Here is a 20,280-nt window from a genome sequence, read left to right on the forward strand (position 1 = left end):
AAATCACATACCTAGGAATAAACTTAACCAAAGATGTAAAAGATCTCTACATAGAAAATTATATAACTTTTCTAAAATAAATAGAAAAGGACCTAAAAAGATGGAAAATATTCCTTGTTGATGGATAGGAAGGCTAAATGTCATTAACATAATTCTACCCAAACTGACCTGCAGATTCAATATAATCCTTATCAATATACCAACAACCTACTTTGCAGACTTGGAAAAGCTAGTTATCAAATTTATCTGGAAGGGGAAGATGCCTTGAATTGCTAAAATATTCTACAAAAGGAAAAAAAGAAGGAGGACTTACATACCTTGACTTTGAAGATTATTATAAAGTCACAGTAGTCAAAATAGCATGGTACTGGCACAAAGACAGACATATTGATCAATGGAAACAAATTGAGAATTTGGAGGTAAACCCCAAAATCTATGGTAGATGGGTCTTTGATAAGGCTGCTAAAACTACTGAACTCAGACATAAAGTGTTTTCAATAAATGGGGCTGGGAGAGCTGGATATCCATATCCAAAAGAATGAAAGAGGACCCCTAAAACACATGCTATACAAAAGTTAACTCAAAATGGATTAAAGACATCAACTTAAAAGACAGTACCATAAAACTCCTTGAAGACAATGGAGGGAAACCTCTTCATGACCCTGTATTAGTAGTTCATTTCCTAGATTTTATGCACAAAACACTAGGAATGAAAGAAAAAATACAGATAAATTGGAATTCCTCCAACTTGAAAGCTTCTGTACATTGAAGGAATTTGTCCAAAAGGTAAAGAGGTAGCCAACTCAATGGGAAAAAATATTTGGAAACCATGTATCTGACAAAAAACCGATATCTTTCATATAGAAAGAAATAGTACAACTGAACAAAAGTACAGACAGACCACTTATAAAGTGGGCAAAACATATGAAAAGACAGTTCCCTGAAAATGAAATACAAATGGGCAAAGAACACATGAAAAAATGTTCAGCATCACTAGCTACTAAGGAGATGCAAATAAAGACAACAATGTGATACCATCTCACACCAATTTGATTGGCTGCCATTAAACAGGAAACTACAAATGTTGGAGAGGATGTGGAGAAACTGGAACTCTTATTCATTGTCGGTGGGCTTTCTAATGGTACAGCCACTCTGGAAGACAACCTGGCAGTTCCTCAGAGAACTAGATATAGAGGTACAGTTTGATGTAGCTACTGCAAATGATCATTCCAATAGATGCTGAAAAAGCATTTGACAAATTCTGGAAGATCTGAAAGCACTAACACAAACAGATATCTGCATGTGAATGTCCATAGCAGCAACACTCACAATTGCTAAGAGATGGAAACAACCCAGATGTCTTTTGACAGATGAGTGGGTAAAAATGTGTTGTATTCACATTATGCTATACTATGTGGCAGTAAGAAGGAATGAGGTCATGAAACATATGACAACATTGATAAATCTTGAGGATGTAATGGTGAGTGAAATAAGCCAGGCACAAAAAGAGAAATATTGCATGTTACCACCAAGGTGAACACTGAAAAATGTAAAATAAATGGTTTAAAATGTAGAATGTAGGGGATCTAGCAATAGACAGCAAATAGTGAAGGGGCAATGATAATCTAATAAGAAGAGATAAGTAATTGTGTGTAAACTAAATGTTCTGGGAATGCTCAGAAATGACTATGGTTTGTTAACTTCTGGGGGGAATGGTAGGAACAAATTCACAAAAATGTAGTTATTTTAGGTTACTTGTTTTTCTTATTCCTTTGCTGAGTTACAGTCTAAATATTCTCCTGGGAGACAGCAGGAACATTTTGCTAGTAATGTAGTTATTATAGGTTATTAGATTTTATTATTCTTTATTTTACTTTTGTTGAAGTGTTTTTTTACCTGTATTTTTTCTAAATTTCTGATAAAGTTAATTGAAAAATTACAATGAAAATATATGTAGAGCCCCTTTGAGGATCTGGGGGAAAATTCAGAGGTATTGGGATTCCTCACCCGGATGACTGTTGATGTTTTCACAAACATTGAGGACTGGTGGGATGATGGGCCAAGGCCCTCTATCACAAGAGTTGCCTTTAAAAAGCTTGTTTCTGCAAAGGAGAGGCTAAACTGGGGTATAATTGTGCCTAGGAGTCTCTGCCTTGAGTAACTGTTGCTAAAATGTGGCCCTCTCTCTAGCTAAGCCAACTGGTGGGTAAAATCACTGCCATCCCCCTTATGTGGGACCTGACACCCAAGGGTGTATACCTCACTGGCAATGTGAGATATGACTCCCAGGGATAAATCTGGACCCAGCATTGTGGTATTGAGTACACCTCTTTGACCAAAATGGGAATGTGAAATGAAATGAAATAAAGTTTCAGTGGCCAAGAGATTCCAAATGAAGTTGAGAGATCACTCTGGTGGCACTCTTATGCATTAATTGATAACTGTTTTTAGATTTTTACACATAGGAATAACTAGAAGTAAATACCTGAAACTAACTAACTGCAACCAAGTAGACTGGAATCTTGATGTATGTATAACAATGTAGCTTACAAGGGGTGACAATGTGATTGGGAAAGCCTTGTGGTTCATACTCCCCTTTATCCAGTGTATGGATGGATAACTAGAAAATGGGGACAAAAATCTGAAGGAAAAATAGGGTGGGGGAACAAAAATAGGGGAAGTGTTATGCTTTACTCTTATTTTTTCCTATTCTTATCTTCACCTTTTTGGGTACATGAAAAATGTTCAAAAAATTGATGGGGATGATGAATGAACAATTATATGGTGTTAACATTCACAATTGATAGTACAATTTGGATGATTCTATGGTACATGAATATATCAAAATAAAGTTGAATATTAAAAAAAAATGAGTGCCCACCAGGGTGACCTCTCAACTTCATTTGGAATCTCCCAGTGTGGGAAATTTCTTCCAAATTCATATAATCTCATTGAAAAAAATGAGAAATAATAAAAATCACCTGTATTCTCCAGAAATATTCTTTTGCTTATGGTTTTCATTCATTTATTTTATTTTGCACCAACTTTGTGTCTTATGTATATTAAGGATGCAAGAAAATAAATCAAAATTCAGCCCACAAGATATCACTGTCCACATGAATCAGACTATAAAAAGAAATTGCAATGCTTGCTATGAAGAGAATATTGCATAGTAATTATGGGACTGAGAAAAATGACATAAATAATGCTGCCTGAAGCCAGGGAAAACAAAATGGAAAGCAAGAATGTTTCCCAAGTGGCTGCACATATGGGTATATGTATTGTATTTTCTCAGTGCAGGCTTTAGATGAGATGCTTGGGATTAGAAAAAGAAAGATGCAAGTTGATTAAAGCTGATGGGAATCAGATGGAGAAGAATTTCATAGCATAAATGAGGATTACAATCAAATCAATTTTCTAAATGTAGTAATACCAAATGCACAGTATTCTCTTCTTTAGCAATATTCACATGTTTTAGAATAGAAACAAGAAGGTGAACATTAGGTTGAGGCAAAGGTGAAACTTTAGAGGAGAAAAGAGGAGGGAGGAGATTTGAGACAATTATCAAAATGAATTGAACTGGAAATTAAATGATCTTAGATGCAGATAATTTTTTTATTCATTTTTATTGAGATATAGTCACATACCATGCAGTCATACAAAACAAAGTGTACAATCAAATGTGTACAGTACCACTATATAGTTGTGCATTCACCACCAAAATTAATTTTTGACATTTTCATTACCAGACACACAAAAATAATAATAAAAATTAAAGTGACAAAGAGCAATTAAAGTATGAACGAACACTGGGTGCCTTTTTCCTCCCATTTTTCTACTCATCCATCCATAAACTAGAGAAAGGGAAATGTGGTCCATATGGCTTTCCAACCACATTGTCACCCCTCATAAGCTATATTCTTATACAATCATCTTCAAGATTTATGTGTTTTGGGTTGTAGTTTGATAGTTTCAGGTATTTACTTCTAGGTATTCCAATGCATTAAAATCTAAAAACAATTATCAAATAGTGCATAAGAGTGCCCACCAGAGGGAACTCTCAGATCTATTGGAACCTCTCTCCCACTGAAACTTATTTCATTTCCTTTCTCATCCCCCTTTTGGTCAAGAAGATATTCTCCATCCCACAATTCCGGGTCTTGATTCCTCCCTGAGAGTCATATTCCATGTTTCCAGGGAGATTCACTCCCCTGGGTGTCAGATCCCATGTAGGGTGGAAGGCAGTGATTTCACATTCAAATTTGGCTTAGTTAAAGAGAGAGGGCCACATCTGAGCAACTAAGAAGCATTTGGGAGAAGGCTTTCAGGCACAATTTTAGGGAGGCCTAGACTCTCCTTTGTGCAGATAGGTTTTGATCAAAAACATTAAATGGGAGTGAAACTCATGGTAAAGCTGAGGTATAAGTGTAGATAAATGAAAGAGTAAGTGCTAGATATATAAGAAGATTAAGAGACATGTTAACATTAAAACTTCAGGTGATAAAGAAATTTTAAGTGATGAAAAGTCTAAAAATTTCACCCTCAAATGTGTTTCTGAAATGCAACCTACAGAAAAGTCAGAGGTGTTAAAATGGACAAGGATCATCCTGTAAGATAGGGTTTTTGGATGAGCTTTGATAATATAAGGCTTTGATAGGAATAGTGGTTGAGAAGAAAATTGTGAGAAACTTGACAATGTCTTTAATAATTTTTGAAAGTTCCCTGGGTGTTAATAAATCACAAGTCTGAGAAAAGGAAAAAGAATTGAAGCAGACATTATGGACAAGAGAACAATACATTCCAATAAAGTAAGTTATCAGTCAGTATGATTCCATGGGAAAATATTGCCCCAATTTCATCCATTCATGCCTAGAGACAAAAATATCATTTCATTTTGGTTATTTTAAATATTAAGAACATTAATATCAACACAAACAAAAAATGCAGATATTAATTTATGAAACTTTTTTGAAATAAATTATCTAGTTGGTGGGGCATGCATATGATTTAATGAGTATAAATAAAAATGGATGGCATCTATCAGAAATAGAGCAACTTAAGTATATGTATAATAATTATGGAATCTAATTATTGCATAAAGGAAGATATTAATGGTTAAATTTGAGGATTCCAAAGAATGAAAGAAGAATCTAAATGCAGAATCTAAAAGCAGAAGATGTGAATTTCAGGTCCCACAATTCTTTCTCCACCTTTATATGGGAGACTAGTCAAGAAATGAAGGGTTTTTAAAGGTGTGGAAGTCACTGGTATCTTCTCCAGAGAAAGCTGAGTGTATGCACTGCTTTGAGGAAGGGGTCTCAAATTCAAATCACAAGCACTGGAATACAGATGACTTTCTATGCTAGCCAGTTGCTATATCAAGTGATCAGCATGAGGTAAAAGCAACATTGAACACAAAGTAGAAAGACAGAATTGTGATTATCAGTGATCAAACTTTATTCAAGAAGTGGAAAGTTGGATAAGGAGATCTGATAACGTAAAATTCTGATTGGCAGATAATTACTCATTAAAAGTATTTTATAAATTCAAGTATTTATGATATGATTACTATAGAAAAGTGAATATAATGGACAAAAAATAATGCATATCCATTATTCAATTAATTTGCATTTTAGTTTAGGGGAAATGATTATACTTCAATGAAATTGAAATTGGTACAACTAAAGAGTATTTGACAATACATACAAACACAAGATATAAATATCATAAACAACAGATAAAATTGGCAAATAATGAAACAACCAAGGATCTGAAGGTTGCTTTATGATACACATACATGCACACACACACATGCACACACACACATACCCACACACACACACTCACAAATCCTTGTTAATGAGAGGTAAGAAATTATTGGCTTAAAAATTTTACATTTTGTTCTTCTACATCTGCTAGGAAGATGGAAGCAGAAATCTTACAGGCATCTATGGATTTGTTATTCTGGGACTTTCCAGTTCAGCAGAGAAGCAGTGACTTCTGACCCTGCTCTTCCTCTGTATGAACTTGGTCACCATATCAGCGAACATGCTTATCATCTTGGTCATTGGATGTGGCACTCACCTCCACTCCCCCATGTATTTCTTCCTTAGTAACTTGGACTTTGTGGACATCTGTTATAATTCCACCACAGTTCCTCAAATTGTAGTGAACAACTTTCCAGATACCAAGAATTTATCTTTTTTGAGCTGCCTCACACAGCTCTTCTTCTTCTTTTCCTTTGTGAATATGGAAGACCTCTTTCTCTGTTTGATGGTGTATGATAGGTATTTGATGATCTGCCACAATTTACATTATATTTCCATAATGAATCCTTGCCTTTTTGTCCAGCTGGTGGCTGGGCTCTTGGTGGTGTCCTATCTCCATGACCTCCTACACACCATCCTAATTGCTTATCTCTTCTGTGCCTCCAATTTTTTCCATCATTTCTTCCATGATCTAAACCACCACTTGCAGGTCTCCTGCTCTGATGTGTCCTTCAATTTGATGGCCATTTTTACAGTAGGAGGCCTCTTCACTCTCAAACCTTTTGTCTGCTTTCTCATAATTTATGTTTTTATCTTCTACACTTTTCTGAAGTTCACACACGTATTCAGGGGAAATGGAGAGCTTTTACCACCTTTGGCAGCCACATGACAGTGGTGGTGGTGGGCTACAGCACAGCTATTGCTCTCTACTTCTGCCCTTCTTTGTGTCATAAACCAGAGAAGGACACATTGCCATCTGTCATGGATTCAGTGGTAATTCTGATGCTGAATATTTTCATCTACAGTCAAAGGAATAGGGATATGGATAAAGTACTAATGAAAGTGCTTCATAAGTGCACAGACTTTTATCATCAATAAGCACTTCAAAACTAAATTAACTATACTAGTTTTGTCAAAAGTGAAAGTGAATCCCTGAAGATCAATAATAGCATTTATAGGAACAACCTATTCTTTTTTTAATGTCTCCTTTCTGTTTGAAAATATGTTACAGATTTTACGTGGATTTATCCATTAATTCTGTTGAATAAATATATGATATAAAATTATAAGACCAAATTTTCACACCAGAAAGTTGAATCTTAAGAAACCTATGGCATGCAAGGAAGTTTTAGGCTGTCTGAAACCCATGCCTATATATAAACAAATATTCTCTAATTCTATACAAATGAATAATAATGATGAGATGTGATTCTCTGTGCAAAAGTTCCCAAATACTATGGATTAAGATAAGTAATCCTTATGTTAATATATATAAATTATTATTTTGAATTAAATAGCTATAGTTCCAAGAACTGCCTACAAATGGTTGAAAAAGGAGGCCATTTCATTTTTTTATACATGACATGAATTTTATAAGCAATGTGTGACAGACACCAAACACTATAAAACATACAGTATAACTCCATTTGTATATAAGTTGAAAATGGGCAAAATTAAAACAAACCACATTGATGCATACATAGACATTTTAAAAATGCTAAAAAAATCTTTAAAAAGGTGGTGGGAAGTTGGGAATTACAGAGTCATTATATTAATTACCTATTACGGAGAAAGGGATATCAAGGGAGAATACACAGGGAGATTAGGGTTTACTGACATTATTTTTTCTGCATCTGGTTTGTGGTTGCACAATCATTTATCTATTAAACTATATATCTGTTTAATGTGCTTTTCTGTAGTCTATATTTCACAGTAACATTTAAAACTAAAAATCAGAGGGAGGACTTATACTACCAAACCTTAAACCAAATAAAGACATGATTATTAAGAGTAAAAGAGATTAGTAGGCTCAGAATAGGACAAAGACACATAGAAATTTAATATTTGATAAAGATAACATTATAAATCAGTGGGGAAACAGTGGCTTATTTAATATGAGAATGAACCAACTGATTAACAATTTGTAAAAACTAAAATTAAGTTTCTACCTCATAACAAATTCCAAAATAACTGCTACATGGATTAAAATTTCTTTTTGAATTAAAGATAAGAGAAAAATAATACTAGAAGAAAATGAAGATACTGATTCATTATCAGGGAAGGGGAAAGCATGATCATAGACACATGCAAAGAAAAGGAACTCTATACTGGCACACCATGAGCTGTATTAAATAGCAAATGTCACATTAAAAAATAATTACAATTTATGACAAAGGATAAACATTCTTAATTCATAAAGAACTTAGAAAAAAATTTAAAAGGCAAACTCTCCAAGAGAATAATAGGGAAGAAATGGACACAATTCTCAAAAGAATGACCATAAATGGTCAATAAACATGAAAAAACTTCACAACATAATCAAAGAAACAGGATATGTAAAAGTAAACTTTTTCCATGACTATTAAATTTGCAGTTTTTTAACAGCAATTTTCAATTCTAGGAGTTTGATATACTGCTAATGGGAAGGTTAATGGACATCATCTTTGTGGTGAATAATATAAGTCAAAATTCTCAAAAACTTAAATATTTTTTCACCAAGCAATTCCACTTCTGAAAATGTATCATCCAGAAATAGTCATTTTTGTACAGATGTGACTGCCTTTTAAGAGAGTGATCACATCTTTGTTTACTGGTTATACTATTATAAACAACCAAATTGTTTAATAGGTATTTATTTGTTTAAAATTATGGTACTTCCATTAAATGGAATATTCTGTAGCAGTCTAAAGTGAAAAATATTTAATAATATGGGAAATGTTCACAATATATAGACTATGAAGCAATGTGTAGTATGAGTCCACTTTTGAAAATATAAATGTTTAGCTATTCCTAGAAAATCAAAAGTACATAAATGAAAATGTTGAGACTCTCTCTGAGTGACAGCATTACAGGTGACTGTGTATAAGCCCATGAGCCCTTCCACATCATCCAGCTTTCCATAAATAACAAGAAGTTTTTTATTCTAGAAAGAACATGTGAGAGAGAACAAATATTTTTGTTATAAAATCATTGACCATTAATTTTTAAAACTAAAAATAAATGAGAGTTTTATCTCTGTGTACTTTTATGTTTCCTTTTATCTTGGGGGTCAGGGACAGGGAGTTGACATGAAAAGCAGTAGCAATGACTAGATATGGATGATAAGGAACTGAGCCTTTTCTATCACAGGTGCATCTCACCTAAGTGCACATTCAGCCAAAAAGTAAGGAGTTAAATTTAATACATCACCATTAGCATTTTGAAGTAGCTCTAATTAATATTTTATTCTTCCTTTCAAAAAATTAAACAAAAAATAACCTTGATAACATGTTATAATTTCCCTGGAGACAACCACATAATCCTTTAAGAAGACAGGAAAGTTTGTATATGTGAGACTAAGGTTTCTGAAGCCTTTATATACCTCTTTTGGGGAAAAAATTACATATTGGCAAAACAACAATTCAATTGTATTTTTAAAAAATTAACTTCCTTACCAAACTTTAGTGTCCTGTAAATGAACATATCATCTCTCAGTGCAGGTAAAGCACAAGCACAGCTTCTCCCTTCATCTACATCAGTCCACTTAGCCTCTGCCAAAACCTCAGGTTATTTCAGATCATGGAAGTGAGAAAGTGAAATAGATCACTTATCAAGCTTCCCAGTAGGGAGGCCAGTGTATTGATATTGCCTATTACCAAAAATGATACCCAATCACTTATTTTGGGTTCTAATTGCTACAAGTGAAATACCAAATCCCAAACCCACTTAATTGAAGGGGATAACTCAAATGTGTGAATTCCAAGAGACAAGTCTCTCTGGGGTGCTGTTACAACTTATCTACCACACCCTCCCTTGAAACAACATCAATTTTAAAAATTCCAGAAATAATTAAAAAAAAACAAAACACCCAACTTCTAGAAATTGGATATCAGACAATGAAGGAAAGAGATCCCTTAAAGGAAGAAAATAATTGCTACCCATGACTGCAATGAGAGAATTTTCTGGCTGCAACACATGGAAGAGAAACCCAGTTGGGATCCAGTGCATTCCCTGAGTTGAGGTGACAGATTTGAGATTCAGACCAAGGTTGCTGAAGTTATCAGCACAGAGTGCCAGACAGGAGTGATTAGCACAGGAAGGAAAAATAAGTAAATAAAACTGGAAATCTGGAGACATTTATCCTCAAGATTCAGCTGAGTACTGTTCTGAATATACATGTGAGGAAACTGTTCAAGCATAATCTAGGTACTATCCAAAAGGATGTATGTTCACCAGACCAAATACTCACACAGGGATGGGAATTGTGCCTGGGCTGACAGGGTGAGTGGAACATGTCCTAATGCTGAAACAATTGAGTAGAATTTTCTGGAGGGTCTTCCCTCAAAGGAAGTTGTTAGCCCTAGTAAAAACACGGATCTGGTCCCACACACAAATTTTGAATTATGATCCAAGAAGATTAAACTGTTTTCAAATAACATACCTGTGAATCTGAGATAAGCCAAAGTATATTTATAGTATTCAAAAATATATGGAAATAAATACATAAAATTTTCCATATCTGGTTTACAATCAAGGATTACTAGACACACAGAAAAACAGGAAAATCTAACATGCAGAAGATAAATAATCAGCAAAATCTGATCCAGAATTAAGGCAAATGTTAGAATAGGCAGGTCATAATTTAAGAGTTATTTTAACTTTTTGCCATGTGTTCAAAATGTTAGAGACAAGGAAGAGACAAATGATCCCTAGTGGAACATCTGGATAAAAAAATAAACAACACATGAGATGAAAACTACACAGGATGGGATTAATTACAGATTAGACATTGAAATAAAACTAATGAATTTGAAGACAAAGCACCCCTAAATATCCAAAATTATACCCATTAAATAAAGTATTTGTTTTTTTAAACACTGTCAAGTTTGGAATATTCTTCAAACATCTGTTAATGCATACAAAAATTAGTCAGAAACATTATTTATGGAATTATTGGATGAAATATTTTCAAGTTTGATAAAAACAAAGCCACAGATACAAGAAACTCAATGAATACCAAACCAAAGAAAGTTGAAGAATGACTGCATCAAAGAAAATGAAAAGCAGAGGTTCAAATCTCATGATAAAGTGATGAAAATGTCATGTTTTCAAACATTACATACAGAAGAACAAAGATAAAAATGACAGCATATTTCTCACTAGAAACAAAGAATACAGTGGTACACTCTGGATTGCTGAAAGAAAAACATTGATACCTTAAAATAATTTTCAATAGAAGTAACTTTAAAACATGAAGATCAAGTAAAAACATTTGCAGATATACAAAAACTGAAATCATCCACCACCAGCAGACCCCTACTACAACAAATATGGAAAAAGTGCTTTAGGGAGAAGAATACTGAAAATATGGATCTACACAAAGGAATGAAGGGCACTAATAATGCATAATATATGGAAAAAAATTGATATTTTTCTTATGAAAACTCTCAAGAAGATAATGGGATGTTTAGACTGAAATAGTAATAATGTATTGGGTGGTTTGTAACATATCTGTAAGTAAAATGTACATAAAAATAGCTCAAAGTTGGTGGGGAAATGGAGATATGCTATTGTGTAGTATTTTTGTATGTTATTTATATTACACAAGAAAGTGGTATAATGTCAAATGAATGTATATTGAGAAGTTAAATATGTATACCACAAACCCCAAACAACAGCCAACACTAGAAAACAAACAATTATAGCTAACAATCCAGCAAAGGAGCTGAAACATAATAAATCAAAATGATGACTGAACAAAAGCAGAAACAAGGAAAAAAGAACTAGTGATGCAAAGATAAAATAAATAGCAACATGGCATAATTAAACCTAATTGTATATATATAATTATTATTAAAAGTAACAAAACACAACAAATAAATGTTGAAATTATCTAGTAAGATAAAAAAGAAAGGCACAACTCTGCTTCAATCAAGGAAGCTCATTAAATGAAAAGACACAAACAGGTCAAAAGTAATATATAGATATATATGCTAACATAGATAAAAAGAAGAGTGGTTATATTAATAACAGAAAAAGTAGAATTCTGAGCAGTTAATGACAGTCATTTCATAATGATAAAGGAGTCAATTACCCAAGAGGACATAAAAATCTTAAACATTTAAGCATCAAATACTGTTTAAAAACAGAGGAAGTACACTAATAGAACTTCAAGGTGAAATTGACATATGAACAATTATAATCAGTGATTTCAATAACCCCATTTTTTATTAATTCTTTCTAAGTTCTCTTACCATAATCTTAAGAATCCCGGTAGCTTGGCAAACATAGGGAGGCAGCATGTATGGTCACAAAAGCTTGGGCTATAGCAGCTAGAACAGCTCTGAGAGAACAACACTGTGTAACTGGGAAGAAGTTGTGGAACATCTCAGGGTTTTAATTTGCGCATTCACACCCATTAAATTTTCTTGGTGTGGCTTAGGGAGAACAATATCCAACTTTTATGATGGTGCCTGTCATTAAGGTACTGTTCAACAAATGCTGATTCCTACTCTCAAACCATTTGCTTCAAGTACTTCTGTTACTGAATTTTGGATTTGTTATCTGACCACTTAAACTCCCGTAATTTAACTGCTATACAAATACTTTAATGATTATATTTTGATAAAGGCATTAGGCTTCAGTTTTATTGGTTACGGTAGTGGATGGATTTATTTAGCTTCATACTTCAAAGTGGAATCAGAACATATTTCTTTCCAAAAATGGCAAGTCCTGAAAGAGGTTGCCATTTTTGCAATCTCTTTGTTTTGTTTTGGTTTAATTTAAAATATCTTAGTCTACCAAGTGAAGTAATGTCTCCTATACTTGAGAAAGCAGAAATATATAATGGTTCTAGATATTCTAATGGATACATGGAACTTAAAGTCTAGTCTAAGGGCTGTTCATAATTAAAATGAACACAGAAAACTCACAGTATTTCAGTGTAATATATGTCTAAATAAGTGGTATCTGAGGTGGAGCTGGCAAATGATGTGAGAAGCAGCCTCTAAAATCTAGCTTTAATCAGCATTTTTCTGTTTCTTAATCTGACAGCTTTTCTGCTGCTCTCCACTAACCACAGCAGTTTTAATCAGAAGGGACATGTTGAATTGCCATGAACTCAGACCCTTCAAAATGTGGAATACATTCAGGATTTAAAATAACCTTGATGTCAAAGTTCTTATTTCCTATTAACTATGTCTAATGCCATCAATTCTAGTGAATGTAACAAAGGAATTAAAGCACTAATACTGTCTGTCTTCTTCTTTCTGTTGTCTATCTCTCCTGCAGTGTTGTGCCAAAATTGTCTCTGCTCAGTGGAGATGTTGCCTTGTTTACATGCTCTCACATATGCAGTGTGCTATGCTTAAACACTGATAACTTCACTTATAGAATAACATATATTAATACTACTGTTGGAGTCCTTGACTTATTTTTTCCCTTGAATATATTATAAAATGATAAAGATGCTACAGGCAGTCCTTGCTTTGCACTCCATTCTTAATCAAAACATATGCATACTCATACAGTGTCCTTATTTTGTATGTTTCCTTGGTAAACAAATATAGGAAACACCTCTGACACATCAGACTCACATCTCCTATGTATAGAACTAGGAGAATGGTGTTGAGAGTCAGAAATACTTTACTCTGTTATTTGGACTTAGTTTTATGAATGGGTTTTATTCAATCTCTCTTTATTCATTTTGTCACCTTTCAATACTATCTTCTTTCTCCTCACCAATGCTCTTCTGTTGAAATACAAGCAACACCATAGTGTCAATCATGTTAAAAGAACACTCTGGTTGAGAGAAGAGGGATGGTTATGATGTTGCCAGTGTTTGCTTGTTCTGCAAAAAACTGAAGTCTGTTTCCATTTAGTTTATTTTTTACTGCAAGGAAAATCAGAACACTTGAGCATCATAGAAGTTTACTCTGTGGAAAAACAAAATGTAGGATATGGGCTACAGGAGTCTTCCTAAGTATGTCTAGAAAGTACAAATTAGACTACAAGACTTTGAAGAAAACACAACATTCTGTGACCAAAAATTGTACCTGAACTTTTCACTTTGTGGAAGATTAGTCAAATTTGAAGTTCAATGATAAAAAGAATGTCATATATTCACACATATATATATATAATCTCCCCTTTCATTTATGTAAATAGGAGATATGTATTATAAATCTTTATTTCAGATATGGAAAGGGGAAGAACAAAGGGATACCATGTTTATATGTATATAGGAACACATTGTATATTATACATCCATACTTATTGATATAAGTATTTCCTAGGTTCCAAAAGTTTAAATTCTTATGACTTTTTTCTGTTCTACTTATTCTCACAGTAATATTTAACATCTAAGACAGAATTTGAAATTATCAAACCACTATAGCAACTTAAAGTGATTGCTAAAATATTTAACACTAATAGTCATATCATTAATAAGCATTTAGTCAAGTTCTTAAATCCTTATATCTGTTTTATGGTGTCTATATTTTACTAGCCCTCATTAAATGTGAAAGAAAGCATAGGGTATTTAAGTAATTTGTCCAAGACAACAGTTAGAAAGTACAGCCAAGATATGAAGGCCATCTATTGATCCCAGACTTTTAGGCCTTAATCATCATTTTGACCTTCATAACTTAGTGTGAGTTAAAAGTATAAAGTTAAGTAATGTGATTAAGAAGAAAATATGCATATACACATACACATGAATTATTATTCTTCTAAATGATATATTGTACCAACACTAGATTGGACTAGCTATATAAAATAGAATAGTCATTTCACAACTTGAGTATTGGCCAAAATTCAGGTAGGAATGTTTCCTAGCAGGACTTACTGCTTACTTTGAAATTATCAAACTGTATTGTATTGATGGTGGTTTTCCATGAACTGAGTTTCTTGGAGACAAAAGACATATTTAATTTAAGGGTCCCAGTTTTTGACACTGAGCATGACTTCACTAAAGTTTGTAGGAATGTGATGGTGGTAGAAAAAACTGCCAATGTTCTCTGTAGTAAGCATGAAATAAGAATCATGCCAAAGTTGTGGGGAAATGTTTGTCAGCCAACTTTTCTCTATGAGGATCTGCCTGGAAACATAAACTGCCAAGTTGTCAGTGTTCATGTTCCTCTCTACATGAGCTAAATGTAGACAAAGCCAGTTAGCAGCAAGGAGAAGGATGTATAAGTGCTGAATTCTTTGGTTCTCTTTAGGGCTTCACACCCTAGCTCCATTACAGTCCTGAGGCCTGGGAGCATCTGCCTTTTAATTTGCTGAGACAGGCTGTTTGTCCTAAATTATATCCAGGATTTTGCTTAATCTAGCTGAGTATAAATAATTATCTGTCCAATTATTTAGTAATAATATGCATACATTATTGGCATGTTTGCTTTAGATATTTAGTGTTCTTTCCTGATTATATGTTTCATGAGGTTACAGTGAGTGCTAGTTTAGATAATAGGTAAAATGACAAATGTTGTACCTCAGGCATGGGGAATACTCAGCAATTAAATCTTATTTTTAGGAGAAAAATAAGTCTGCAGTTTAATAACATGAGCTCTATTTCAGATAGGCAGAGCTTCACTAGTTTCTAGGTATGCAACATTGAAAAATTTACCCAAATGACTTGCATTCTCATCTACTAAATAGGCATAATGTATGATGAAGCAGTTAGGGTGAAATAATGGTTAGTACAATGCCTGCAAAAGATGGCTTTAAATTATTTAGCCAAAATTAATATATACCATATTATATAATAATGGAAAGGTAGAAATCTTTCATTGTTTACAATGTTAGAATAGTGATCTCCACAGTTCCAAAGTTCACTGAGGGAAATTAAAGTACTCAGTCATAAAATCACACCATAAGGAGAAATTAGAGCACTCCAAAAAGGGGAAATCTATATTTAATATGTGCTTATGCTAATGCATTGTATTAAATCTTATTCTTTTTTTGATTTTTTGCTTGATTACCTTACATGATCAAATAGGAAGCAAAGTTTCTTGCCAAATTTCCCTCAGAATATTCTGTATATCTGAGTTTAACTCTCACAAACTATGAGGTTTGCTTTCAACTACTTTTTTAGAATAGGTTGTGGAAGACAAATTCCTAATGCTAGGGTTTTTTATGTATTTAATCATTCATTTATTTTTAAAGTTTGCACACATGCCATAATTCCAATATAATAAAAAAATAAGGTCAACATTTAGAGACAGCTGTGAGAAACGGAGGTAGAACACATGTTCCTGTTTTACAAGGTCTCATATAGCGGGGAAGTGCTTGAAGAGGACCAAGCACCCAAAAGGGTTGACAGGAGTTGGAACAGACATTGAGAGCCTCCCTGAGAGGATGCTATTGAAGTAAAATATGTCTATATGAAAGTCTTTATTTTAACATTTATGATATTTCTTGGAATATTCATGCTCAGTTTTAAACTAGCATTTTTATTTTTGAATTTCCTTCTCATAGCGAAACTGTTGTTGATCCTTCAGAAGACTTTGGGATTTCACAATTCAGTGAAAGCTAATGATGCATCTCCCACATATACGTAGGTAGGAACCTTTTTGTTCTGTGTATTATCTCAAGGATTACAGTTTTATGCACTGTCTCAAAACTAAGTAACTTGAAGTTCTTTTTTATTTTTAATTTTTATTGGGATTTTTCAGATACCATACAATTATCCAAAGATCCAAAGTGTACAGTCAGTTGCCCCTGGTACCCTCATATAACTGTGCATCCCATCAGTACACTTAAATTTTGTTCAATTTTTAGAACATTTTCATTACTCCAGGCAAGAAATAAAGTGAAAGATGAAAAAAGGAAAAAAGGAAAAGGAAACTCAAATCCTCCCAGAAGAGTTTGGGATTTCACAGTTCAGTGAAAGCTACTGATGCTCTCCCACATATGCTTGACTCATAGTGTTAATTGTTGACTCATAGTGTTGGTATATTTGTTACTGTTTATGAAAGAATGTTGAAATACTAACTGTAGTATATAGTTTGCAGTATGTATATATTTCTTCCCTATATGCTCCTCTATTATTAACTTCTAGTTATATTTTCATACATTTGTTCTGGTTCATGGAAGAGTTTTCTAATATTTCTACAGTTAATCATGGACATTGCCCACCATAGGATTCAATTTTATTCATTCCCATCTTCTGACCTCCAACTTTCCTTCAGGTGACATATATGACTCTGAGCTTCCCCTTTCCAACTCATTCATGCACCATTTGGCACTGTTAGTTATTCTCACATCTTGCTACTGACACCTCTGTTCATTTCCAAGCATTTAAGTTCATCCTAGTTGAACATTCTGCTCATACTAAGCAACAGCTCCCCATTCTTAAGCCTCATCCTATATTTTGACACCTTATATTTCATGTCTATGAGTTTACATATTATAATTAGTTCTTATCAATGAGACCCTGCAATATTTGTCCTTATGTCTCTGGCTTATTTCACTTAGTATATTGCCATTGAGGTTTTGTCATCAACCCATTTTTTTAAGATGGTTTTGTTCACACATCATACATTCCATCCTAAGTAAACAATCAATGGTTCTCTGTATGGTCACATATTTATTTGTTCACCACCTTCACCATTATCTATATAAGGGCATCTAAATTTCTTCCACAAGGCAGGAGGGAGAGTCAAAGAAGGTAGAGAGGCAAAAGAAAGAGGAAAAGACATAACAGCTAGGAAGTAGCAAAAGGAAAATTAAACTTAAATCAAAGTAAAGAGTCAGACAACACCATCAATGCCAAGTGTCTAACATGCCTTCCCTATCCCCCCTGTTATCTGCATTTAACTTGGTATATCACCTTTGTTATATTAAAGGAAGCATAATACAATGATTCTGTTAGTTACAGTCTCTAGTTTACATTGATTCATCCCTCCCCCAATGCCTCCCCATTTTTAACACCTTGCAAGGTTGACAACTGCTTGTTCTCCCTCATAAAAGAACATATTTGTACATTTTATCACAATTGTTGAACACTCTAGGTTTCACCAAGTTACACAGTCCCATTCTTTATCTTTCCTCCTTTCTTCTTGTGTCTCACATGCTCCCAACCTTCCTCTCTCAACTGTATTCATAGTTATCTTTCTTCAGTGTACTTACATTGCTGTGCTACCATCTACCAAAATTGTGTTCCAAACCACACCTGTCTTCTCCTATCACTCTGTAGTGCTCCATTTAGTATTTCCTGTAGGGTGGGTGTCTCATTGTCTGTTTGTCAGAAAATATTTTGAGCTCTCCCTCATATTTGAAGGACAGCTTTGCTGGATATAGGATTCTTGGTTGGTGGTTTTTCTCTTTCAGTATCTTAAATATATCACCCCACTTCCTTCTTGCCTCCATGGTTTCTGCTGAGAGATCTGCACAGTCTTATTAAGCTTCCTTTGTATGTGATGGATTGCTTTTCTCTTGCTGCTTTCAGGATTCTCTCTTTGTCTTTGACATTTGATAATCTGATTATTAAGTGTCTTGGCATAGGCCTATTCATATCTCTTCTGTTTGGAGTACGCTGCGCTTCTTGGATCTGTAATTTTATGTCTTTCATAAGAGATGGGAAATTTTCATTATTTTCTCTTATTTCCTCTGCCCCTTTTTCCTTCTCTTCTCCTTTTGGGACACCAATGATACACACATTCTTGTACTTTGTTTCATCCTTAAGTTCCTGGAGATGTAGCTCATATTTTTTCATTCTTTTATCCATCTGCTCCTGTGTGTAGGCTTTCAGGTATTTTGTTCTCCAGTTCTTGAGTGTTTTCTTCTGCCTATTGAGATCTGCTGTTGTATGTCTCCATTGTGTCTTTCATCTCTTGTGTTGTGCCTTTAATTTCCATAGAATCTAATGGTTGTTTTCTTGAACTTTCAATTTTTGCCTTATGTATGCCCAGTGTTTTCTTTACAGCCTCCATCTCTTTGGTGAAATATCCTCTAAACTTTTTGAATTGATTTAGCATTAGTTGTTTAAATTCCTGTATCTCAGTTGAAGTGTATGTTTGTTCCTTTGACTGGGCCATAGATTTGTTTTTCTTAGTGTAGCTTGTAGCTTTCTGTTGTCTAGGCATCTGACCTCCTAGGCCACCCCAATCAGGTTTTCCCAGATGAGAACAGACTCAGGTCACAGAAGGAGGAAATATTTAGTATCTGGTTTCCCTGATGGTTTTTCTTAGAGGATTGTACTTTGTTTCATCCTGAGTTTTCTGCCTGGCAGGTTCACCTGTCAGCCTGTCACTGGCTGGTGTACAAGGGTGTGGCCTGTGGCTCTCCTCTCCCAGGCTTTGGGGTCTGGTTCTAGAAAGGCAGGCAGTAGAGCTTGGGAAGCTATGCCCCCTCCAGAAAGGTCATCTGAATATCAGCAAGTTCTTTGTTTCTATGACTTTGCTGATCAAAGTGTTTTGATTTTAAAATGGCTGAAGCTGTCTTTACTGCAAAGTGCTGCAGGATGAAAATGGCTGAGGTTTTCTCCACAGAGAGAGAAAGGGACAGAAAAGCTCACAGGTTCACCTGTCAGCCAGAGAAAGCACCCAATCCTGTGGGATACCTGCCCTGAGACAGATATATCCCCTGACTCTCCCAAGGCCAGTTGTCACCAAAATCCTCCCTCTGCTTGTTGAGGATTTGCTGTCTGTATTGAGCATTTAACATTAAAACCCCAGTTGGAGCTGGACTGAGAGTGTGCTGCTCTCTAGCACCATGAGTCTTCCATGAGGGAGGGCTCTCAGCTCTTGGCTCTCAGTGTGGGTTCACAGTTTTACTTGCAGATTTTATGCTGCAATCTCAGGCATTCCTCCCAAGGCAGGCTGGTGGATGATGAGTAGACAGTCATGTTTGTTTCCCTGCAGTTATTTCAGGTTATTAACTAGTTTTTTGGTCATTTATGAATTGTTCCAGGGGGGACTAACAGTCTTCCACTCTTCTCTATGCCACCACCTTAGCTCCTCTCAGTACCTTGAGGTTTTAAGTGTATCAAGTATTATTTCTTGATATCTAAATACAGCAACTAGCAGACTCATGCTGGAAGGTATATAATCATTCAGTGAAAGAATGAATGAATGTGTATTACCTGTTCTGGCAGAGTTTTAAATTTTAAACAAATAAATATGAGTCTGTTTCTATAACATCAAAAACATTATCATTTAAAAATGGAATATTAGCACCTTTATCTTCAAAGAGATTACTTAAATATTAATTAAGTTTAGCCTATAGAACATAAATGAAACCTGGTTGATAGAGGCTGAATATAACCAGAAGTTACAGATATATTTGCATATATATTCAATTGTATTTTCCCTTA

General features: G+C 34.3%; 1 protein-coding gene and 1 pseudogene across 3 annotated transcripts in view; one reads left to right on the forward strand and one right to left on the reverse strand.

Annotated features, from left to right (window-relative positions):
- LOC119525719 overlaps window positions 1-6,866 on the forward strand; it is a 60,657-nt pseudogene extending 53,791 nt beyond the window's left edge.
- LOC119525729 overlaps window positions 1-20,280 on the reverse strand; it is a 237,517-nt gene that overhangs the window by 137,530 nt on the left and 79,707 nt on the right. The window lies entirely within an intron of this gene.

Source organism: Choloepus didactylus (assembly GCF_015220235.1).
Source record: "Choloepus didactylus isolate mChoDid1 chromosome 26 unlocalized genomic scaffold, mChoDid1.pri SUPER_26_unloc1, whole genome shotgun sequence".
In the NCBI taxonomy this organism is placed as follows: domain Eukaryota; kingdom Metazoa; phylum Chordata; class Mammalia; order Pilosa; family Megalonychidae; genus Choloepus; species Choloepus didactylus.